Consider the following 26,506-nt stretch of genomic DNA (forward strand, 5'->3'; position numbering starts at 1 on the left):
CCATATACTAGTATGGGGATAGAATTCATCAAGCACCATAAATACAATATTTTCAGAGCTTGATTGCTGGAGCATTCGCCATCTTCCGTATGGGAAGGAGTCCTGGGTCGTGAAAAGGGATCCTTTCGGACGTCGGAGCTCTTGTGTGCATGCGTGACCTGCTCCGAGAGGAGCAATGAAAGTGTTCGGGAAGACAGCTGATTTGATGAATTCCTCCGGCGCGCTCGTCGAGAAGAAACGTTAACTATTGAAGTCCGTTCGGACAATGATAATTAACATATTGAATAGACCAATTAGTGTTTATAATTATGTTGTTTTTTTTCATTTTTGTTTATAATGAAATTGTCCGTGTTAAATTGAATTAAGTTCACAAATTTACTTACAGTAAGAATTTTTTTTTTTTGTTTTTCGTATCTACTTACTATTGGCCGGAAAATGAAGCCCAGGATCCTCTTCACCACATCGGGCATTTTACAGAGTTGTGCGCATTCCCCCAGGTTGGGGTCTATGAAGGTGTTCTTACTAATAGGAATAAAATACAAGGTGGTTATATAAAGTGGCCCCATTTATTCACTACCCCTGAAATGCATGAGTATTCCGAATATTCCAGGAGAGTTGGCAACGTATGGACAAAGGGCTTCATTCAGAGCCGCTCGTAAGCGGCCGCTCGTTCGTTATGATCGATGTTCACACATCTGCGCATGCGTACGGATTGCAATACGCATGCACGAACCAGTCAGTGCGGCCGAAAATCGTGTGCTCGCTAAATAGCGAATGCCTGCTATTTTGAGTGACAGGAGGAGGCGTATGTGGGTGGTAACAGGGGAAGGTGCTTGCAAACGGGGAGTGGAGATCAGAACGCAGGCGTGCTTAAAGGTCAAAACGGGCGTTTTAAGGGTGTGCATAATTAATACAGCAGCGTCATTGACCACGTCACTTGGTTATTTTATAGTCAGAACTGCTCGCAAGATTGTGGTAGGAAAAACCAACCACAAGAATAGCGAGCAGTTCAGACGCTGTTCGATGTACTCGATTAATCTATTAAATAGCGGACATGACGTAGAATGCGAGCTGCCAGGGGGCGTTTTTTTCAAAATTACGACAGCAAGTTTTGTTCGCTCGTTCAGACATAGAGGCGTGAACAGACTGCAAAGAGCGAACGGTTCATTTGAATAGCCACCCCTTTTTCTGAGCGAGCGCAAATAGCGTCCGGCTCTGAATCAGACGCAAAGGTTTTTAGTTTCCCCTGCCTATACATACTATGCCAGGTTATCAGCCACCGCCATCTTTATTAGCCCCCCTGAATTTCCTGATCACAGAGGTCATGGCATCAGAGACTGCCCCACAAACGCTGGCCAGGATATTATTATGGATCCGTTAGAGTGCTGCCTCATGTGCACAGCACTCTAGAGCTTCAGCAGTCCCACAGCTGAACATTTAGGTCCCTGCTGACTATAGGCCGCATAGGGGAGCAAGGCCAGAAAGCATCACAGGTGGCCACGTGGTGCCTGCAGACTGTTGAGGCCCCCCGTTGATAGTTACGCCGATTGTCATAAGATATTCTTTAAGAGCTCTGCTAGGGGAGAGATGCTGAGCAAGGATCCTTATGCACATCAACTCATCGTAACATAAAGGGTTTCTCTCCCGCTCTCCTACGTGCCCTCCAGTCTGTTTACTGCAATGTTATCTATATATAACTAGAGAATTATCCTCATCCCTGTGCTCTGATCCATTGGAGATTCCATTCCACAGCTGGCAACATTCTAATATTATTGGCTCTCTCTGAGGTAAAAAAAAAACATCAAATAAATAAAAAATACTTAATTTCTATATATACTGTATATTGTTAGAGGTGTCCAGCATGGAATCTGGTATCCAGAACATTAGGGAAATCCAGAAAAAGTTCCTGTGACGCAGGACAAATTATGTGATAATTAGGAATGCAATCGGAAGCCGGCTGACATTAAGCCGGCTCCCCGACTGTTATATCCCGGCGAGGGTGAAATGGGCGGCGTCTAGATGTATACGCCGCTCATTTCCCCGATGCCGAGAGACCGGCATCCCGATCGAAGGGATGCTGGGCGCCACGAGCGGACAGCCGTGGGGGGGAAGGGTTAGGTTTAGTGCACCCAGGGGGGACTTAGGGTTAGGCACCCCCCGGGAGGGTTAGGGTCAGGCTAGGGGGAGGGAGGGTTAGGCACCCTTGGGGAGGACTTAGGGTTAGGCACCCCCCCGGGGGACTTAAGTTTAGGCAGCGGGGAAGGGGGGGTTATGGTTAGGCACTTACGGGGGGGATTAGAGTTAGGCACTTGGGGGGAGGTTAGGGTTAGGCACCCCTAAGGAGGGTTAGGGTTAGGGGGGTTAGGTTAGTCTATACTTACCTTACAACGATCGGGATTTCCAGCGCTGTCGGGCTCACGCTGCCGGGATCTGTTCCAGTGTCGGCCTGCCGCTGCCAGGAATCGAACCACCGGCCATGCGGGGGCGGTATTTCATACCGATTCCGATAATTATATGTACTGAATAACTTTTCCCTCATTCACTTGGGTCACATAGCTCCTCTCAGTGATTACAGATGGTGGAGGCCAATGGCCATGTCTCCATGTATGTCTCTCTCTTCATTCTCCTAATGCTCCCCTTAGAGATTGTTTGTCATGGCTGTTTTTTGTGACTTTCCCTTCTTGCACTTGTGTAGCAGTGCTCCTCTCAGTGACTGTAGGAGGGTCACTGGTGGGCGTATCTATAATGGGTGCAGGCTATGCAGGGCACATGGGCCTCTGGCTCCCTTTATTCCGTTGTGTCACAGTGCTCCTCACAGTGACTGTAGGAGGATGTGATCATTAGTCCTGTCTGGGTGTACAACATTCCCTTGTATAACAGTGCTCCTCACAGTGACTGTAAGAGGATGTGATCATTAGTCATGTCTGGGTGTACAACATTCCCTTGTATAGCAGTGCTCCTCACAGTGACTGTAAGAGGATGTGATCATTAGTCATATCTGGGTGTACAACATTCCCTTGTATAGCAGTGCTCCTCACAGTGACTGTAGGAGGATGTGATCATTAGTCCTGTCTGGGTGTACAACATTCCTTTGTATAGCAGTGCTCTTCACAGTGACTGTAGGAAGATGTGATAATTGATCCTGTCAAGGTGTATAACTTCCCCTTATTCCCTTGTGTAGCAGTGCTCCTCACAGTGACTGTAGGAGGATATGATCATTAGTCATGTCTGGGTGTATAACTTCCCTTATTCCCTTGTGTAGCAGTGCTCCTCACAGTGACTGTAGGTGGATGTGATCATTAGTCATGTCTGGGTGTACAACTTCCCCTTATTCCCTTGTGTAGCAGTGCTCCTCACAGTGACTGTAGGAAGATGTGATAATTAATCCTGTCAAGGTGTATAACTTCCCTTATTCCCTTGTATAGCAGTGCTCCTCGCAGTGACTGTAGGAAGATGTGATCATTAGTCCTGTCTGGGTGTACAACTTCCCCTCATTCCCTTGTAGAGCAGTGCTCCTCACAGTGACTGTAGGAGGATGTGATAATTGATCCTGTCAAGGTGTATGACTTCCCCTTATTCCCTTGTAGAGCAGTGCTCCTCACAGTGACTGTAGGAAGCTGTGATAATTAATCCTGTCAAGGTGTATAACTTCCCATTATTCCCTTGTGTAGCAGTGCTCCTCACAGTGATTGTAGGAAGATGTGATCATTGGTCATGGCTGTGTTTATGACTTTCCTCTCATATTTTTATGTTTTCTCTTGGTTTTTCCATACTTTTGTCATATTATAATTATAAATATGACAAAACCCTTTTTATTTTTTTTGTTCTTTTTCACTTCAATATGAAAAGGGGTTCTATTTACTAAGCTTTGTAAGGAGATAAAGTGAACGGTACCTTATCACCATTCACTTTGGCCCGTATTCAATTTGATCCGAGCTGCGGCCCGGACTTAACGCTGCCTTCGCCTGTTTTGTAGGCGTTAAAGTATCGTGCGCGTGCCCGCGTATCCCCGTATTCAATTTGAAAGTAGGCGAAAACGGGACCCGGCGATACTTGGATCGGCATTAAAAAAACTGGAATTTTTGGGAAATAATCCTAGGACCCCCCCAAAAGATGTCCAGACATGGGGGATCACTATGGGTACCCCCATTTTTGGCTGCAAAAGAAAAATCGGGTTTTAAATAGCCGCTGCAGGTGTTTTTCTTTTGACGTTGAAGAAGTGATGCAGAAGAGCACAGCTAATTCTTTTCGTTTTTAAAAATGGTCCCATCAAATTTGGGGTACATGAAAATGGGTACTAGCATATTTTTAAGTCCCAAAACGCATTTTTTTAAATTCTGCAAAAATGCACCTGCCACGGCTATTTGAAACCCCGACTTCCTTCAGGAGTTAAAAATCGGGGTACCCATAGTGATCCCCCATCTCTACACATGTTTGGGCGATTTACGCCACGTGGGAACTGTCAGTAGCCGGAGCCAATCAGCGGCCGTTCTACAGTCAGTGCGGCCGCTGATTGGCTCTCGGGAAGTGCCAGCTCCATGCATGTTCCGTCAGCTGGCATCCGTCAGCTGGCATTCGGGAGCTATCAGTATGTGTGGCAACACACATACTGATAGCTGTTGCGTGGGTCGTGTAAACTCGTTTTTTTGTTTTGCTAAATTCCTGGATTACTGCGGAGACAGGCGCCAGGATATAGGTGAGTATGAATTTTTCTTTGCAGACGCATTCATTGAGGACAATCTACTGGACAAGGGGACAGACACATCTGGTATAAGTAAGTATGTGTGAATGGGTAGGTGTGTGTAATAAAGTTATACTGTCACGGTGTGTGTGTTTTGTCTTTTTTTAACTATTTATTTTACAGTGAAGTTACAGGTGCCGCATGTCTGCTGGCACTTGTTGTTCCACAAGTGCAAAATGGCAGGCATGCTGTCACTTGTAGTTCCACTGTAGAACACAATAGTTTTACATTATTTGGCCCCCCATTACCTCCATACCCACCAAACCAGGGGTATGGGGAAGAGCCCCAGGTTTCAGCGTAAGCCTGTGGTGCTCGGGAAGGGGGGACCCTTCTTTGGGGGGCCCCCGACTCCCCAGAGATCACCGGCTTGCTCTGACCGATTTGGGATGCTAATGCTTTGGACCTGGAGCCCCGGTGATTGGGTCTCCTGGCTGTGGCATTACACCCCAGTCGGTTGGGTCTGGTGCTGGTCTTAAATATAGGGGGATCCCCACGTATTTTTTCCACCTATATTTAAACCAGAACTGGTCCCTGCAGCCTTGGGTTGGTTTCTAAAATACGGTGGAACCATACACAATTTGTTCCCCATATTTTTAGAGACCACCAGTGGCTGGCAAGCCTGGGGCTGGTTTGGCTTTTGGGGGGGGACCTTATGTAATTTTTTTTGTAAATTTTTACCCCGTTTTTTTTACAGGCTAAACAAAAGGGGAATTTTCGGGAAATATTCTAGGGAACCCCCTAAAGATGTGCAGATATGGGGGATCACTATGGGTACCCCCATTTTTAACTCCTGAAGGAAGTCGGGGTTTCTAATAGCCGCGGCAGGTGCATAAATGCGGCTTTGAATAAGGTGATGCAGAAGAGCATTTAGAAGTTTTTTTAGGGCAAAACAACTATGCCCATCAAATTTGGGGTACTTGAAAATGGGGTTTAGCATATTTTAAACATGCTAAAGTGACTTAAATCATGAAAAATCCACCTGGTGCAAACACCTGCAATCAAAAAAACACTTGGGGCATACTTGGGGACCCCAACTTTTTTTTTTTCGCCCCCTTTTTCAAAGTAAATGTTTGGGGTGTCCTTAAGTTTTTTTGGTGTTTTTTTTTTACACAGATTACCTTTGGGGGACTGACTGAAGGCTGCACGGGGGTTTCCCGAAACGTTGCACCCCAAAACCCTAATTCTGCACTTTTTACCGCCTGTCATTCATAGGCGATACTTTACCGCCTATTACATTGCATTGACTTTCTGCCTAGGCGGAAAGTCTTTGAAGTCGAATACGGGTTAAAACCAAAACAGGCGATAATGACGTCATCAGCGGTAAATTACCGCAGATCCGGACTTAACGCCTCAAATTGAATACGGCCCTTTATCTCCTAACAAGGCTTAGTAAATAGACCCCTATATAACACAGAGCAGCATTTTCATGTACCATACCCTGACAGTGATTGTTACCAGCCAATCAGTGCAGACACCACATAAATGTACTTTATACACAGCCTAACACATGGTCCCAGAATTAATGTTCGCATTTCACTTTTTCAGATAATTGCTGACTACAATACTTAAATACCTGGACATGGCTTAACTGTGTATAGTGTGCATGTTCTCTTCATGTTTGCATGGTTTTCTCCCACACGCCACAAACATACTGAAAGGTTAATTGGATTCCTTCAAAATTAACACTAGTCTCCATGTCTGTATGTTAGGGAATTTAGGGGGAGATGTTTCAAGCCGCAGAGTGGGATAAAGTTATGCAACGCAACCGGTCAGCTCCTGTCATTTATCTAGTGCAGCATTTGAAATGTTAGATGCTGATTGGTTGCATTGGGCAATTACACCACTTTATCTACAGTGGTGCTTGGAAGTTTGTGAACCCTTCAGAATTTTCTATATTTCTACTGAAATTTGGCCTAAAGCTACCTCAGATTTTCACACAAGTCCTAAAACTAGATAACGACTAAAGCAAATGAGGCAAATAAATTAGACATGCTAATTTTTAAATTTTTTTGAGGATAATGATCCAATATCACAGTTGCAAAAGTATGTGAAACTTTAGGCTTAGCAGACAGGGCCGCCTTCAGATATCGTGGGGCCTGGGACGGGCCAAATAGGCAGGGCCCCCCAGCCCCCATTATACAGAGCCTCACCCTTCCCCGAGTAATCTCCCTCCCTCCGCACAACGAGGGCCCCGGGGCCTTCCCACCCACTACTTTTTCCCTGTTAAATCTACATTTACTGACAGGCGCCACCTGCGCCCAGTACTATATCCTCTCCCTACCTCTCCAACCGCCGCTGCTGTGGTGTTTATGGCTGCCTGTGGGAGGCAGGCAGAGAGGAAGCTCCCGTCTGCTTGATTGTGTTATTGGTTAGCAGCACAGAGCAGGCTGGGAGCATCCACTCTGCCTGCCTCCAACAGCCAGCCACATACATAGCAGCAGCGACGGGCGTTTGGAGAGATAGTGAGAGGGTATACTGTAGTACTGGGCGCGGGCAGGCGCGGACCACCGGCCGAGCCTGTCAGTGAACGTAAGTTTAGCAGGGTGGAAGTAGTGGACAGGCGGTAGGAGGAGCGGGCGGGCCCCCAGACTGTCCGGGCCCGGGACTCGAGGCCCGGCCGTCCCCCTTGATGGCGACCCTGTTAGCAGATACTGTATTTTGAAGGTGAAATTAGAGTCAGCTATTTTCAATCTATTGGATGGCAATCAGGTGTGAGTGGACTTGTCTTTTTAAAAGAACAGGGATCTATCAAAATCTGATGATCACAACACGTTTGTGGAAGTGTATCAGGCCATGAACATAGGAGATTTCTGAGGACCTCAGAAGAAGAGTTGTTGATGCTCATCATGCTGGAAAATGTTACAAAACTATCTCTAAAGATTTTGGACTCCATCAATCAACAGTCAGACAGATTGTGTACAAATAGAGAAAATTCCAGATCATTATTACCCTCCACAGGAGTGGTCGGCCAAAAAAGATCACGCCAAGAGCAAAGCCTCAAATAGTTTGCAAGGTCACAAAGGAACCCATTGTAACCTCTAAACAACTGAAGGCCTTTCTCACTATGGGCTAATGTCAATGTTCATGAGTCCACCATCAGGAGGACACTGAACAACAATGGTATGCATGGCTGGAAAAGCCGTTGCTCTCCAAAATGAACATTGCTGCCCATCTGCAATTTGCTAAAGATCACCTGGACAAGCCTGAAAACTATAGGAACAATGTTTTGTGGACAGATGAGTCCAAAATAGAGCTTTTTGGTTTAAATGAGAAGCATTATGTTTGGAGAAAGAAGAACACTGCATTCCAGCATAAAAACCTCATACCATCTGTGAAAAACGGTGGTGGTGGTGGTGGTATCATGGTTTGGGCCTGTTTTGCTGCATCTGGCCCAGGATGACTTGTCATCATTGATGAGACAATGTATTCTGAATTATACCAGAATATTCTAAGGAAAATGTCAGGACATCTGTCCATGAGCTGCGTCTCAATAGAACGTGGGTCATGCAGCAAGACAACGACCCAAAGAACACGTCATTTCACCAAACAATGGTTAAAGAAGAATACATTTTAAGTTTTGGAATGATCAAGTCAAAATCCTGACCTTAATCCAATCGAAATGTTGTGGAAAGACCTGAAGCGAACAGTTCATGGGAGGAAACCCACCAACATAACAGAGTTGAAGCTGTTTTGTACGGATAAATGGGGTAAAATTCCTCCAAGCCGATGTTCAGGACTAATCAACAAGTATCGGAAACATTTAGAAGCAGTTATTGCTGCACAAGGGGGGTCACACCAGATACTGAAAGCAAAGGTTCACATACTGTTGGCACTCACAGATATGTAATATTGGATAATGTTCCTCAATAAACAAATGAGCACGTCTATTTTTTGTCTCATTTGTTTGATTTGCTTCTCTTTCTCTACTTTTAGGACTCGTGTGAAAATCTGAGGTAGTTTTAGGCCAAATTTCAGCAGAAATATAGAAAATTCTGAAGGGTTCACAAACTTTCAAACACCACTGTATCTCCAAGGCTTGGTACATCCCCCTTTAGACTGTAAGCTACAACAGGGCAGGGACTGATATGAAACCCAAATATTCTCTGTACAGTGCTGAGTAAATTGGTGGTGTTATATAAATAAATGATTATTCTTCCAGGGTGCTATGTTTAAATGTATTTACTCCTCACCCTAATATCCATCTTTCACTACTTGTACTCAGCACATGCCACTTACAACTTATCTGCTACGGTTTTCCCTTTGTCTCCAAGAAACGCCTTCCAGAGCAGCTCATATGCATAACCCACTCGTGGAGGCCTGAACAAGATGAGCTGAAAAGAAAAATGTAATTTTAATAATGTTATATAATCTAAAATTGGTGAAATATAAGTAATGTAAGCAGTAAATGTAGAAGTGAAGAGGAAATTGTTGTTGGAATACTACAACAATTCTAGTCTTAACATTGCTTAAGTAGTTACACTGGAGGTACTGCAGGTGGTGCTGTTACCAACATGTTACTAGATGGTCTTTCAGTCTAGTGCAGATCTACTAAATGTTAGTTACTAGTTATGCTGTGTCTGTACGGTGAGAAACCGGCACTGTTCATACTACAGTTTTGCTTCATAAACCTTCTATGTTTGTTTGATGACTGATCAAAGAAGCAAGGTTATAGGACCAGGCACCATGCATCCCAGTCACCATACCTGGCACGAGAATACTGCAAAGGGCATGTGGGATGCACTACAGAAGCTGCATGAATGATCCAGTTTAAACAGAAAATTATTCCTAAGAAAACTTTACCAAATGAGACTTGGCAAAGCAAAGGACACTCAGAAGCATGTAAATGCAATACAGGAGACAGTCTATAGGTGAGGATAGAAAGTGCAATAATGTAGTACAGGTTGAGTTTCCCATATCCAAATATTCTGAAATACGGAATATTACGAAATATGGAATTTGTTTCGCATGACTGAGATATTGAAACCTATACTTTTTGATGGTTCAATGTACACAAAGTATGTTTAAGGCACAAAATTATTAAAAATATTGTATAAAATTACCTTCAGGCTTTGTGTATAAGGTATATATAAAACATAAATTAATTTTACATTTGTACACAAACTTTGTTTGAGCCACAAAATTATTGAAAATATTATATAAAATTACATGCAGGCTGTGTGTATAAGGTGTATATTAAACATAAATGCAGTCTGTTTAGATTTGGGTCCCATTCCCAAGATATTTCATTATGGTATGCAATCATTCCAAAATACGGAATATTCTAGTAAGGACATTTATGTGCTTACCTGTTAAAACTAGGGGTGAGCGGGTTCGGTTCTACTCGGTTCCGTTCGGTTTTAAAAACCGAATCTTATTAGCTATCCAATACTCGTGACAGCTGATAGCCAATAAGATTCGGTTTTTAAATCCGAACGGAACCGAGTAGAACCGAATCCGCTCACCCCTTAAATCCATAGGACACAGGCTTTACGCTTGGTATAGGTTGGTGAGTAGGAGTCTAGGCACCAAATAGTTAAAACTCTTTACCCATGAGCCCCTGCTCCCTCACCCCCATGACCCTCTCCCAGCCACAGGCAACTCAGTTAAGTTAACATGCCTAAAGAAAGAAGGAGGAGAAGGAAGAACGAGTCACATACAGGTCCAAAAACAAAGCAGATGCGGACAGGAGAACCTGAAGCAGAGCAAAGTCCCACACAAATCTCCTTTTCTGCTTTCTCCATAGGGGACACAGGCTTTACCCTGGAATGTCCCAAAGCTAATCTCCTAAGGGAGGGAACGCTCCTGAGCTGCGCTGAGAACTCTTCTCACAAAAGTCCCAACAGAAGAGGCGAAGGTATCAAAGGAATAGAACTTCACAAAGGTATGGGCAGAGGACCACTTGACAGCTTTACAAAGTTGCTTCGCAGAGGCGCCATGTCGAACTGCCCCCCCCCAAAAAAAATAAATATATATATATATATATATATAGTAAATACTGCTAGTGCATGCATGATAATGTACCAGATTAAGAACAGCTATGCATTATAGAAAATACATCATAGTCCTGTGAATTATAATATATGTATAATTCAAGTGCACAGCTTGGAACCTGATCCCTAGAGGAGAGATTGGCCCCCAGGCAGTAGGGCCCACCAGGGGTTTGCTCTGTACCTCTGTGGGCCAGTCTGAACCTTGACATGTACCAGACAGGGCCCCATCTGCGTGCTCCGCTCACCTTGTGTCCAGCATCCTCTAGAAGATGTTTGGTTTCTAGAAGAACTCGTCTCATACCGGGGTTCGCCTGGAAATATCCGTCCTCTTCATAATATCCAATTCGGAGAGGTTTGGTAGAGGAGTAAATCTATAGAACAAAGATCAGCGAGATGAGGGTGTGTCGTAGTGCTGGTCACTAAGTGAATTATAAGTTCTGTACTAAGCTCCCAAAAGATATACCCCGTTTTCTGCTGTAAACATGATATTATTATGGTTTTCTGTGGAAATCGGTATAAATCTCACTCCTCCCAAGGGAACATCAGAGTTAGGGAGCCATTCCCCTATCCCCATACACTCCTCACCTATTATATATGTGTGTGTGTCTCATTACCTCCTCATTGAAATGAAGGGGTGGCAAATTTGGGTCCAGGCGAAAAAACTCATCACACCATAGAGCCCTCATGGAAAGTACCAGAGTGTCCACATCTCTCGCCATAGGTCCTGTGCATAGTGACACTGAAATAACAGATACATAATAAAGGTTCACCCTTCTTACACTCCATCGCAGTCTGGGCAATAGGAGATACCAAAAAAAACGTCCAACCCCAATATAATGTATTACTATCTGTGCAACAGACATGCAACAAATGCGTACCTCTTATATCCTATTACTATCATAGAAATAACACACATGCAACACATGTACACAGTACCTGTTACATCCTATTACTGTCATAGATATAACACACACATTGTACAAATATGCACCCTCTCTTACACGTTTTTAATGTCACCATTGACTCCCATTAAAAGTGTACCTCTCTTGTACCCCATTACCCTCACTGAAGTAACAGACATATAATACTCTGTGCTGTGTACCGGTATCTCAGTTTACAGCACACAGGAGCAGCTGACTGGGGTCACAGAGCATGAGCCCAGCGATCAGCTGACAGGAGTCCCGAAGGTGCTCACTGATCACCAGCCCCTGGTGCAGGTGAGTGTTATTTATTTATTTTATTCTGATTATTTTTCTATGTAATCAGCCTGTGGTCTATCAGACACACATGGCTGATTACAGAAGCCTGCTCCGGGCCCTGCTTTTCCTGTCAGTAGGCAGAGAAGGCTGAGCTGGAGATGGGAAAATGGGGGAAAGCCTGCATAACACCATCTCTAAATAGCGTTCTTATAGCAGGACTCCATCCCCTGCATCTTTTCACAATTTCTTTTAGTAATCTGAAACAGATCACATTTTCCCTTCCAAGTATGGGAAAGGCAATCTGCTTACTAAAACAGTGCAAATTTAAGGGCCGTGGAGTAGTTTTTATGAAAACTGCTCCAAAAGCTCTTTAATACATTTAAGTTATACTAAAATCAGTGCTCGAAGTGGGAATTTTGAGGTGGGGGTATGGAAATTTGAATAGCCCCCCAGCAGCACACTACACACCCCTTCTTCCCCACTGAGCTGTGGAGTGATCTCCAGGGTTCCCTTAATTGGGAGCTTGTCTAGGCTGTATTATGGCTGATGCTCCTGAACAGGAGAGTCATAGCAGCTGAGCTGCGTCTTCTTGTTTCTGCATCCAAGAGTACTGACAGCAGAGCATCGGCATACACTCCGTGTGCATTGAGGAGACGGGACAGACAGTAGGAAATTATTATAGCAATATATACAGGAGGAATAGGGCTCACCTCTGTCTGCTTGAAGTTGGCTTAAATCCAGCAATTCCACAAACACTGGACGGGAGGCGAATGCTGCCAGCAAGGTCACTTCCAATACCAAGAATTGAACCTCCACCACCAATCAATGCCCCCTCCCCACCGAAAGATCCTTATACCCCCTTGGCTCTGTTATGGGGGTTTAGTGTGTGTCCATATATTGGGTTACTGGTTTCACAGCTACAGTAGGAGAAAGCGGTAGAGAGTATTATGTAATAGTACATAGCATTGGAATAAATTCCTAATACAGAAAATGTATATAATCGATGTCTGATTAGAATATTCAGCAAAGGGTGGAAATTATATATTATGTGCATATAAGAGTTTCATATAACAAGAGTAGATTTTACAGTCCAGTGTTCTCCATGCAGACTGTTGGTAAAGAGTTGTGTATGCATTACCTTACCCATGATCCTCTGCCAGTAGTGGATGGACATGTGTAAATCCTGTTTAAATCCCCTTTAACCGGGTACACACTAGATGATATTGTGGATCGGACTATATATCGGGCAGTGTGCAACCACTATGTCACTGACGATGCTGGCTCCTGGGCATCGGCAGCGTAGTCACCCATCGGACCTGCATGCAGGTCCGACAGGCAATATCGTCAACTGGGGGCCATGCTGCCGAATGGCCCCCGAAGTCACTCCCGGCATACTCACTTGCCGATGTCAGAACTGCCACCTGGATCCGCCTTACTTGACATCGGCTTGGTACTCATCGTTAAGTGTGTAGCCAGTATAAGACTGTGCACTGCTTAGTGGACTGAGCCCCATAGTAAGGGTGACTGTTAGCTGCACTCCAGGGCAAGGAACAATAAATGATCTTTCCAATCCCATGGGATCTATGTGTGAAGAGTGTGAGATAATAGAAGTGCAATGAACTGAGTTTAAGTAGTTTAAAATCCAACCCCAACCAAACTACTAAGAAGTCTATATCAGTATGATCAGTGCCTCAATGGAGTTCAAGCCCAACAGGATAGTTCTGACCTTGTCTGACTGGATGGACGAGGAGATGAGGACTAATAGTACAGATACAGGACCCGAATATAAGTCACACTCAGGTCCAAATGCGACCACATTCAGAATATTGACTGTGTATGGGCAGTCAGCTACATATCACGAGAATCAGGCTTACAGAGAGAGAGCAGCAGATACGAGATACAATAAGCAGAGTTTCAAGTGGGAGATGAGCTGAGCTAGACACATGTGGAACTACAGCAGTGTTTCCCATCCTCAGTCCTCAGAGTTCCCTAACAGTACGTTGTACAGACTAGAAGATCTGGAAAACATGCACTGTTGATGGTCCCCGAGGACTGAAGTTGGGAAACTTGAACTATAGAGATACTGGGGCTGATGTAGATTTGGACACATTTTGTGCAGTTTGCATGGGATGAGTCTGAGCCACGTGGAACACTGAATAGGCAGCTAGGTACACTGCCATCGAGCACCCACATCACATAGACCTGTGGATAGGAACTACCAGCAAAAACAGCAGAGACTTCTTGAATTTACCATAAAAGAGTCTGAGGAACATTTGTCTTGGCAAACACAATGGCTCCTTGTTTCTTAAAAACCTTTACCGGGACGCTGTCCTCTTCCTCCACCTCATCGAGGTACTGCACAAGGCCGCAAGTGGAAGGATGGCCCTGAAAATCCAACAAAGGTGCTGTTAAAAGGGCGTCCGTGCTTCACAGGTGAGTCAGTTTGAGCCTTTTATTAAAGGTTCTATTCATTATCACTTATTTTTACAAAAGCAGGTGAAAATTTAAATTTTCACCTGCTTTTGTAGAAAATACGTTTTCAGGCCATCCATCAAAAAGGTAATGCAGGAGACATCACAGATATGTCCTGCTTACCCTCCTCTCGGGGAATGGCCCGCTGTCCCCATACACTAGTATCACATCTATCTCCTACTTACCTTCCTTCCTTCCTCTCGCGGAATGGCCCACTGTCCCCATATACTAGTATCACAGATATCTCCTGCTTACCCTCCTCTTGGGGAATGGCCCGCTGTCCCCATACACTAGTATCACATCTATCTCCTACTTACCTTCCTTCCTTTCTCTCGCAGAATGGCCCTCTGTCCCCATATACTAGTATCATAGATATCTCCTGCTTACCCTCCTCGCGGGGAATGGCCCGCTGTCCCCATACACTAGTATCCATCCTCTCGGGGAATGGTCCGCTGTCCCCATACACTAGTATCACATCTATCTCCTACTTACCTTCCTTCCTTCCTCTCGTGGAATGGGCCGCTTTCCCCATATACTAGTATCACAGATATCTCCTGCTTATCCTCCTCTCAGGGAATGGCCCGCTGTCCCCATACACTAGTATCACATCCTCTCGGGGAATGGTCCGCTGTCCCCATACACTAGTATCACATCTATCTCCTACTTACCTTCCTTCCTTCCTCTCATGGAATGGGCCGCTTTCCCCATATACTAGTATCACAGATGTCTCCTGCTTATCCTCCTCTCAGGGAATGGCCCGCTGTCCCCATACACTAGTATCCATCCTCTCGGGGAATGGTCCGCTGTCCCCATACACTAGTATCACATCTATCTCCTACTTACCTTCCTTCCTTCCTCTCGTGGAATGGACCGCTTTCCCCATATACTAGTATCACAGATATCTCCTGCTTATCCTCCTCTCAGGGAATGGCCGCTGTCCCTATATACTAGTATCACAGATATCTCCTGCTTATCCTCCTCTCAGGGAATGGCCCGCTGTCCCCATACACTAGTATGAGGAGACAAATTCATTGAGCGCCGGAAATACTATATTTTTGGAGATTGCCTGCGGGAGCATTCGCCATCTTCAGATGATATTTGCTCCCGCTCGCAGCGCACACCTCGCTCCTCCATATTGGAAGGAGTTCCGGGTTGCAAAGAGGGATCCGAAACCCCTGTTTGGCTGCTTCCGCCAGACGCCGGGGCTTTTTTGCGCGAGTGTGAACTCTAGTTCACGTAGGCGCACTAGTTTCACTGCTCCTAAAGACTCGGAGAGACAGGAGATTTTTGGATCAGCTGTTTCCGCGTCGGAGCAATGATGATTTGCTTCGGCACTTGCTGCAAGTTGGATTGTTATATATTGGGTTATCTGATGGTATAGTAGTGAGTGTGTACCAAATTATAATTTACAATTTTTACATTATTTAGGCACTAAGATCCTGATTCAGAATTTCCCTCAAGGCTGCCGAAGCTGCTGCCACATTGTGTGGTCTAAAATAAATGCAAATCTTCTTCTGTATTCAAATTTGGCAGAACCACCCCTATCCGTCTGTTGGTGAAAGCAGTCGTCATCACTATCAGCACGCATTAACACCAGCCCGATACCTGCACGTTCATTTGTGAATAGCCCACAATACAGCCTACATGCCCCCAGCCCACCCCCCCCTCCCCCCGGGACACTCAGATGAGTGGTAGTCCAGTGCAGATGAGAATAGTCAGTAGCATGGGAGGGGGAGGAGGTGACAAAGTGGGAGGAGCACAAAAGCAGGGTTCCAGTCAATAGATAGATATCATTCTAACCTGCTACATGCTCCTTCCTCCCCATCTACCCCATCTGTGTCACCCCTGTTTGTCTTCTCCTCCCTTTTAGAGTGTAAGCTCTTACGAGCAGGGCCCTCTACCCTCTTGTGCTTCTCCCTACTTTAGTTTCATCTACTTCTTACTCACCACAAGGGCACCTAACACTTGGTTGCTTATGCTCTGTTGCAGAGCTGTAACTAGACTGTTTGGTGCCCTGTGCCAAAAAGAGCATTGGCGCCCCCCTCATTTTTCAAATAATGCACCCAAAAAAGGGCCATGGCTTCATGGGGAAGGGCCAGGGATGAGATAGGAGAGGCCAGGAGATGCTGGGGATGAAATAAGAGGAAGAATGATAATAAACAGAAATTTGACAGCCCAAACAGCGCCCCCTGACCTGTGGTGCCCTGTGCGATGGCACCGGCCTCACTACCCTAGCTATGGCCCTGCTCTGTTGCTTATCTGGGTGTTATGGTCGCTAATGTAGCAATATATATTATCCATGTCCTGGTCCTGTATTGTATTGTTCTGTAAGTCGCTTGTCTACAATTTGTTTATGTACTTGGTAAGGCGCTGCGGAACATTTGTGGCACCATATAAATAAATGATAATAATAATAGCTATGAAAAAGGTTGACAATGTTAAACAGGCAATAGGTTGACAAGGACAAAAGGTCGACACAGAAAAGGTTGACATTGATAAAGGTTGACAAGGTCAAGATGTTGACACTAATATGGTCGGCACTTTTTTTTTTTTTTAAGGTTAGACACTTTCCGGATGGTTAGGGATAGGCAGTTGAAGGGACCATTTGGGTTACGCACTTACCTCGACGGTTACGGTTAGGCACCATGAGGGAGAGTTAGGTACCAAGAGGAGGGTTACAGATAGGGTTTAGAAAATAAATGTCTACTAATTTTGTGTTAACCATTTGACCCTGTTGACATTTTGTACCTGTCGACCTGTGTTGACCTTTTGTCCCTGTCAACCTATTGTCTGTCTAACATCTGTTGGTTATCTTATTCTTGACTATCTTTTATACCAAGCCCAGGTGGCAGTCAGAGGAAGAGCAGAGAAGGTGAGAGGGAGTGTGTTCTGAGATGGGGTCGGAGATGTAGCAGTGGGAGGAGTGATACCCTGTGACATAATATATAATATAATAGTTACCTGATAACCGACATGTTCCTTTATAGAGATGGGGATTCCGTACAGTGGACCCTTTTCCTCTTTCTCTAGAAGTCCTTTGAGCTGAGCCTCTATGTCCGGCATAAAAAAGGTCACGCAGTTCAGATTGTCATTTACTTCCAGCGCCTGTGTGAGAAGACATTAATCAGAGTCTAATGCGATCACTTTACTTATACATATCGCAGGGACGGGATCCTATCGGAGCCCCCTGTCCCTGTCTGTGAAGATTGATACTTCTGGATGATACTTAATTGTTATTGGCGCGAATAGCGGAGATAAGAAATTATAATTATTGGGTCATAAGCCCAATAATTAATAAATGGGCCCCTTAATGAAGCAAAGAATGCTCATGTATCATTGCTTCCCTTGTCTGCATAGTTACAGGTATTAGGCAGGCTTATGCTGTGTCCATGCAATAGATCAGTGCTGAATCCAATGCAACAAATGTATCTATAACTGTATTAGTGTATCATACGGATCCCAAAAATGGAGACTAAAAGCAATTGAAGGGACCTCCTGTCTGGTCCATATAGTCACTTGGAGGTGGTGGGGGGGAGGGGCAGTCCTTCAGAGACTATTCCATTCCTATTAGGCGAGTTTTGGGGAATGGATGAACAGAGATGTAGTTACCTTGCCTGCTGTTTAAATCTCGGCGGAATATCGACAGCCGGCGCCCCAAACATAAGTATAGAGGGGCCTGGTTACGTGTTAGCCGTGGGGGGAGGGTTAGGTTTAGGCACCACGGGGGGATAGGGTTAGGCTCCGGGACACACACACACACACACACACACAAAATCTCAGCTAGCTTAATATAGTTGTATTCTGTAGCACTCAATAGAAAGCAATCAGTTTATGTTCTGTTGGGTTGGGTACAGGATGCCAGTGGTAAGGATACAGACAGCGACATCCCGACAGACTCCCGACGCGTACAGCCAGAGCCGGCCCTAACCAGTTTGATGCCCTAGGCAAGATTTTGGGTGATGCCCCTAGCACCATCGCTAGTTCCGCCTCTGACCCAGCACCCCTCTCCAAGCACAGCACCTATCAACCAGCAGCACAGATCACAGCAGCAGTCAGCAACATCCATCACCCCATACCCATTGCAATCCTCATCCACAGACATTTTAGTGCCCTGTGCCAGCAAGAGCATTGGCGCCCCCACTCCCTTGTTTGTCTCAGGTTACTGGACTCCGCAAAGGTCCATTGTAGGAGGAGCTGCTGTGGCTGGGCATGCCCAGCAGCCCTCCTCCAGTGGCAATTTTTTTTACTGCCCGCTGTCTCTGCTCCCCAGTCCCGCTGCTGCCAGCTGTATGAGCTGCCGCCCAATCAGAGCTGAGCTGAGACCTCCGATTGCGTTAGGACAGCAAGAGCAGAGGTGCGTCCACCTGTCCCAGTCCCTTCATTTCCTGCTGTGAAGCTGAATTGGCCCTAGGCTTGGAATGCATGCCCCTAGGTATTTATTTAATTTGTCTATGCCTAGGACCGGCTCTGCGTGCAGCTAAGTACCCTAACCCACCGTTCCCGCAGCCTAACCCTCCCCTCCCACAGCCTAACCTTAACCCTCCCCTAGTACCTAACCCTAAACCTAGCCCTTTCCCTAACCCTAATACTCAGCATCGGGATGTCAGCTGTTAGGATTCTGGAACCGGGATTCCTACTGCTGTCTGGATTCCGGCGCAGGATTCTGACCACCAGCATGCTGACTGCCGTGACGCAGGCAACTTCCCATTCAATCTACTGTGAGTATCATTTCATTATTGTTGCTGATCAATACTATAACACAAGGTTGCCGACATTTAGCTCCCACCTTCCGGGAGGGAGCTGTCAGGCTTTCACACGGAGGGCGTAATGCGGCAAAAGGGGGCGTGGCCCAGCAAATGATGCATCATTGTGGCCCCGCCCCCTCTTCACAATGCCGAGATTAATGGCATTGTGAAGCAGGGGGCGGGGCCACGAAGACACGATTCAGCGCAAATCTCGTCACTTCCCCCCTCCCCCCACTGCCGAGGTTTATACAGACGGGTCGCTGGGGCCGATTAATGTGGACCAGTCTCACAAACTGCTATACCATGTTGAATTAATACTTTGCCTGCTTAAGCTGCACAGACTGTGCGCTAAACTGCAATCTCCATATATGCACTCTTATGTCACAAACTCCTGATAATACTTATGGAATATTTATTACTTATGCATACAGTATGTCTGCTTAATGTTAGGCCTGATTTACTAAGAAATGGGTTGTCAAAACTGCCAGTCATCGGCGCCTTTGACTGATTTAAAACAGCTATAGTCTGGTTTAGCATTTATTTCTATTGCTATTGTGGGTTTCCAACTTAAAAAAGTTCATCAAGCGAAACGCGCTTATCTAATAGAGCAGGAATCTCACTACTGACATCACGAGTGATGTCAGTAAGGCCGCCCACAAATGGCAGGCGTTCCCTCAGGAACGCCTCCGTTTGTCTGGCCAACCCCCTCCCCGCCTACAAAACGGGGCACGCCGTCGATCAACATCGACAGCCGCCCCGTTTGTAGCGAGCTCCGGAGTGCAGTGCGCAGTGCCCCACCATCGACCCACTTGCGAGCGCATGGCGCTCGCGAGCGGGTCTGCATCAGGCCCTGTAAACAATTTTTAAACCACTGAAATATCACATGTGATGTGCATGTGAACATGCACTATGGTATATAATTAAAATCATTGGATTAAGTGAGCTATATAGTGACCAAGCTGTATTCAGCAACTATTTGTAAGAGAACATAAGCTAATAGCTTAGGCAAAAGTTTGACTGCATACCATCTACCAGTGTAAAGGCTCGGTGAATAATTCATAAAAGGATTTCGGTACTATAGAAGCAGAACAATGGTGCACAAACCGCAGACCGTGGAAAGCGTACAGCCTGTGGCCTATGGCAACCGCTCGAAGCCCGCCATCCTCTGTTCAGATCTACCCTGATTATATTAATAAGAGTAGGCCTGTCAGGCAGTCACTAGTTGGCGCATCCCATCAGTAACTTGTCTGTAACAGGCAGCCTTTGCAGCAAATTAGATCAGTTGCCAGGTTGCAGAACTCAGTCTCACATTTGGTGATCTCACCAGACTGAGATGTCTATTTACTAAGCAGTGTTAGGAGACAGAGTGAAAAGTGATAAGAAAGGGATAAGGTACCAGCCAATCAGCTCCCAACTGTCATTTTTCAAACACAGCCTGTGAGATGACAGTTGGGAGCTGATTGGCTGGCACCTTATCACTTTCTTATCAGACCCCTGTGTTCCTGCACACGTGTGCATGGCATGCAGGATCATGCTAAAGAGCAGAGTCCTTTCCGGGACAGACACATCCCAATGGGCAGTGCCAGGCTGCACCAACCTTTCTGGATAAACGTATATACTAGCTTTTCTAATACCGGTATAAAAGACAGTCTAGGATGCACATGTAACATATAACATATAAAAGTAGTTTATATAAAGCTGTTTAATTGTTTTTAGGCTTAAGATCATAGTGATCTGTGCAGTGATTCTCCCAAACTCACCTGCCTCAAGCAGGTCTATTGTCTGGTCGATATTTGGATGCTTCTCGGTCAAATTCAGAACCGACCGTTAGTAAATCTCCATCATCTATGTAAAGTTTTGATGGTCATTCCGATGTTCTAAACTGCTCTATAGTTACATTTTTGGCCGATTTGGCATCGATTTTGACTTCAATAAATCTCTGATTTTCAAACTAGCTACCAAATTGCACAAAAATGCTAAATTGCCCATTAGAAAATTTACCCCATACAGTAATTTGCTGACAAAAGCCATAAACAGTAACCACAAGCCACCCTCAAATTTTAATCTCAGTTATCTGAAAGACAACAATAGGAGCAGGGAGTTGTGATTCTGGATACACAGGGACAGTGGTGGGCTGGGCCGGGGGGCAGGGTGCCAGATGCCCCCCGGGCCGGTACAATTGCGTGGCACTAGGGCCGCAGGCCGTAAGCTCCTTCCCGGAGTCAGCTGCTTTACTCACTCACCCTCCCCGTCACCGCACCACTTGATGAGGAAGCAGCTGAGACGGGAAGCAATCGGGAAGCCGACTGCCTATATACCGGCAGCCGGCTTCCCGACTGTCTTATCCCGGCAAGGGTGAAATGCCGAGCGTCTAGATGTAGACGCTCGCATTTCCCAGAACGCCGGGAGACCGGCATCACGATCGTGATGCCGGGCGCCGCGAGCGGACAGCCGCGGGGGGGAGGTTTAGGTTTAGGGCTCCCGGGGGGGACTTAGGGTTAGGCACTTGGGGGGGAAGTTAGGGTTAGGCACCCCTAAGGAGGGTGAGGGTTAGGGGGGTTAGGTTAGGTTAGTGGATACTTACCTATCCACGATCAGGATTTCCAGCGCTGTCGGGCTTCCGCTGCGTCGCACTCTGCACCTGTCGGGCTGCCGCTGACGGGAATGGAACCGCTGGCCATGCGGCCAGCAGTATTTCATACCCATTCCGCTGAGACAGGAGCCAGCAGCAACCAATACATGCCCTGTGAGCCGAGAAGGTCTCACGCAGACGCGATCCAACTCCGCACTGCACCGACACTGTGAGAGCCGCAAACTCCGGCCAATTAGCAGAGAAGATGGAGGCCAGGCTGTTTTTCTACAAACAACAGCCCAGGTGGAGATCCTGGAGACCTGGACTCCCGCTGCAGCTCCTCCAGGACCGCAAGGTACAGTTAATAACTGGCTGCATGCAGTGACCCCTGGCTCCTCAGCTCTCATACTCCAAAGAGACCTGCTGCATAACATCTTGCAATAAAGCTGTCAATCATTCACCTTGAACATGCAGCAGAGTGACTGTAATGCATATAGATGAGCAAGCATCTAGTGGTTATGCAAATTTTGGTACCATAAAGAGCCCCAGAAGCATGTATTTGGTGACTGGCAGGGCTTTCTGGGACTTGTAGTTCTTCTGCAGTAGGGGAAATTAGTTAGCTGAAGCTTTGTCTTATTTCTAATCCTTCTTGAAAATAGACTTCCTGCACTCTACCAGACTGCCCTGAAGTGTGTTCGGTGTATGTGATGTTACATGGCTGCACAGAGGGTGGTTGGTGTTGCATTAAGTGAATTGTTTCCTTGGTCTGTGAGGAAATGGTTTCGATGACATGTCTCGGTAGTGCCATCATTTGAAGAGTAGCATGTGTTTTATAGTTGTCTGGCACCCATACACAAACCACCACTTGCAGAATGCTGAATTTAGGGCCTAATTCAGCATGGATCGCAACTGCAACAGCATATGCAGATGGCTGATTGTTGCGTACTGCGCATACACGATAGCTGCATTGCACTCGCATTGCGATCACACAGACTACAGAAAGCCATCCTAGAGTGAGTGATGTCAGGTCAGCATTTGGGGGTGGTGACGGGGGAGGTGGTCGGAGAAACGCAGGCGTGCCTGCCCGTTTGAACACTTACATAGGCGTGCATAAATGAGCCATTGCGACAGCATACACAGCTTGAATACTTACTGTATGTGACGAGACTTGCAATATCTGAGTAAGGTCAGACCTACTATAATTGTGCGTGAGGGGCCGATGTTAGCAGTGACAGCCGGAAAGGTTCCTCGACCTGCCCCCTGGCTGTCAGTGTCAGGCTGTGGCACAGTGCAGCTAGCATGAGAAGGGGCCGGCATACTAACACAGTTTCCCCCCTCAAGCTCCCCCACCAGAACAGCTTCCCTTCCTTGGCTCTGCAATAGCCCCACCCCCAGTTCTCTTCACTTCCTCACTTCTCTTTCCTCCCTGCTTCTACTGGCACCACACAAAAGAAGGCTGACCCTACTGTAACTGCAGTGCACATCACAGAGGTCTCTCCCACTGTCACCTTCTCCCCTGCAGTCTCTCCCACTGTCCCCTTCTCCCCTGGAGTCTCTCCCAAGGACCCCTTTCTCTGCAATCCCTCTGGCTGTCCCCTTAACCTCTGTAGTATCTCTCACTGTTCATTGTGCCCTGCAGTCTCTGCCACTGTCCCCTTTCCCCTGCAGTCTCTCCCACTGTCCCCTTTCCCCTGCAGTCTCTCCCACGGTCCCCTTATCCCCTACACTGTAGTCTCCCTCACTTTCCATCTCTCCCACTATTTCCTTTTCTCCTGCAGTCTTTCCCACTATTTCCTTTTCTCCTGCAGTCTTTCCCACTATTTCCTTTACTCCTGCAGTCTCTCCCACTATTTCCTTTTCTCCTGCAGTCCATTCTTAAGCACAGATGGTTAAATCAAAATAACTAAGGTACTAATTAAGTTACCTGTGAACAACTATGGCTATCCTTAAAACCTGGACTGTTAGTGTGCCTTGAGGATCATGGTTGGGAACCCCTGCTCTAGGACAACAAGATTTGCTAAACCTATTTACTGAAAGGAACAGTATAAGAACCAAATGTACGGTATCAGTGTTATATCATTCCTTAATATCTATTTCCCATTCTAAATGACAAATGGGCATGTCAGCTTTTCCTATGTTTTAGGAAACCTGCGTAAAACCAGATGAGCAATATTTACACACTGGGTGGGATGCATGAAGCATCGCAGGCGGGATGCATCCTGCCGCCCTTCGCATGCATGCCGGCATTCATAACCCCAGTATGCATGATGACCACCACAAAGGACCGCTCTCTTGGTAAGAGCGGCTCTTTGTGATGGAGAGACTTTCGGGTCTATGATCCCTCAAACCCCTGTGAAACATAACCACGCCCCTTTTGCGAGTGCTCACGTGCCTACAGTGCGCGCACAGGGGGAACTGCCGGGGCTGATCTACAACCCCAGTTCGTCCCTGTAGAAGACTCTTACCCTTGCCGGTCACCACAAAGCAGGGATGGAGACTGGGCGGAGTTTAAAGATCCTGCAGGGACATGGGAAAATTTCCCTCTGTCCCTGCAGTTTTCGGGAAATGTAAGGATTTTCTGTGTATGACGCCATTCTGAGATGACGTTATATAAAGTAAATATTTTTCAAGCAATTTAACGCTTTTTGTTTTGCTGAATAGAAAAAAGCATTGAAGCACTGTAGAGATCAATGGCTGATCCGTACAGTGCGGTACTCTGCGAGATGGGAATTAATGGAGAAGATAATTGTGTTATCTTCTCCATTATCCCATTGCTGAATAGTGGATTTAGATAAAAAATGCGGAAATGATAGTTTCTGAATTTTTTCTGAAAAAAAATCATTGCTGAATAGACCCCTTAGTAAAAAAAGAAAGATTAACGCCCTATCGACAACTGACACTAGTACATTAACTTAATGCATATATTAAACTGGTCAGCCTTTTTATTAATTATCAATCAATCAATAACTTCACTATGGTGATGGCCGAAAGAAACAGCAGCCATCAGAGGTCAGCAACTACCAAATCAGATGACTAGGAAAACTTGCAGGGCCAATTGCCCACTCAGAAAGTCCATAGGTCACACGAGACTGCCCCATACCTTCCAACGCACGGTTAGCCAACCAAGGCTGCTGACCCCAGCAGCGACAATCAGCCAAAAGGTATATCAAAGGGGAGTGACCTATTAATCAGCCCACTGACCTCCCGGCTGCAGTTCTTTCCCGCCCAACGTCAAAGAAAAAAAGCAACATCAAAAATAGGCAAAGAAAAACTAAAATAAAGAATTGGGAGAGAGGGGAAAAAGCTGAAAAGAGGCCGTCTCATATCTGCAGCTGCCCTAAGTAAACTGTAGCTCCTCCCACACCACGCCTTAATAGCTATCATTGGCTACACACTGAAACAGATTAACCCTCTACTATCTATACAGCTATGATGTGCCACTGTCCTACAGCTTAGGGGTTTAAAGCAGTGGCGTAAGTTCATCCCAGATGCCCGGAGGCAAGTTATAATTTGGCCACCCCTCCTAAAAAAGGGAAAATAAATATGGTATCTATCTATCTATTTATCTATCATATAGTATATACAGCCACGCACCACAGGGACGTCCGGGATCGCATCTCCATTAAGTTCTATGGAGACGCACTTGCACGTCCGCGGGAGTACGTCTCCATAGGATTGAATGGAGACGCTATTGCACGTCTCCGATTGCGTGAGGGCGTCTCACGCCATGCATGGCGTAAGACGCTGCAATACAACACCAAACCAGCTGGACAGATAAGATAGTGACCTGTATAGTGCAATTAGTATGAGGCTCAGAGTCCTCCTGATACCAATGTTGGAGAGGAAAACCACGGACTGAGTTTGAGTCAAGATATTGTAAGACTGCAACTGTGGTGGGACTACAAATCGCAAAATTCCCAGTCTACTGCCGCCTACTTCACATGCCGGGAAGATTGCTTTACCAAAGATCTGCCCCCATATTCAGTCGCTGGTGCCCCAGGCCCCCGCCTCCCATGCCCTCTTACTCGCAGCTCTATCTGGTGCATCCTTCTTGACATCCAGGTCAGGAAGATCTGCAGCCGTGTTTATGCTCAGGCCCTCCGCACAGGTCTGTGGCTAGAGCTGCCACCAGGGAGCAGTGGGACAAGGAGTTGTGGGTGAGGGAGGGGCACAGGGACTGCTGCACAGGTCCGTGGCTAGGGCTGCTGCCAGGGGAAAGTGGGACAGGCAGTTGTGGGTGAGGGGGGGGCACCGTATGTGTCACACTGGCATAAGAAGTTGCTGAGGGGCAGCGATACCAATGAGCGGAGACAGGCTATAGATAGACGGAAGCGGCAGCTGATGGTCTGACACTGAGCTCTCCATTAGTACATGGTTATGGCAGCTTCTCAGCTGCCGGGAAGAGGTGCCATTTATTGGGCGGCCATGACAGTACACTCTATGGGCAACATCTCCACTTCTAAAAACCTGCACTGTAGTAAATATACCTCTTAGGGCGCATTCCGGTGCTTAGTACATTTGGGGAATGCAGTAAAACCCGCGAAAAATGCACTTTCAGGGGTTTTTCAGCATTTTCGCCTTTAGTACATCCCGGCCTATGGACCTCATTCAGAGTCGGTCGTAAGCGGCCACTCAGTCGTACGCATATGATGTTTCAAAACCACACATGCGTACGGTTAGTTGTGCGCATGTACGTACGAGACCTTGCAATCCAAAATGCTGTCGATCATACGGCTTATGAGCAGGAAGTGGCTTCCGAGAGTTGATTGACATGAAAGGCCGTTTGT

At 46.3% G+C, this 26,506-nt stretch overlaps 1 pseudogene; it reads right to left on the reverse strand.

The window, feature by feature from the left end:
* The window catches only part of LOC148524858 (fatty-acid amide hydrolase 1-like), a 61,178-nt pseudogene that overhangs the window by 17,424 nt on the left and 17,248 nt on the right, over window positions 1-26,506 (reverse strand).

Source organism: Taudactylus pleione, unplaced genomic scaffold (genome assembly GCF_031769625.1).
Source record: "Taudactylus pleione unplaced genomic scaffold, aTauple2 ptg000115l, whole genome shotgun sequence".
Taxonomy (NCBI): domain Eukaryota; kingdom Metazoa; phylum Chordata; class Amphibia; order Anura; family Myobatrachidae; genus Taudactylus; species Taudactylus pleione.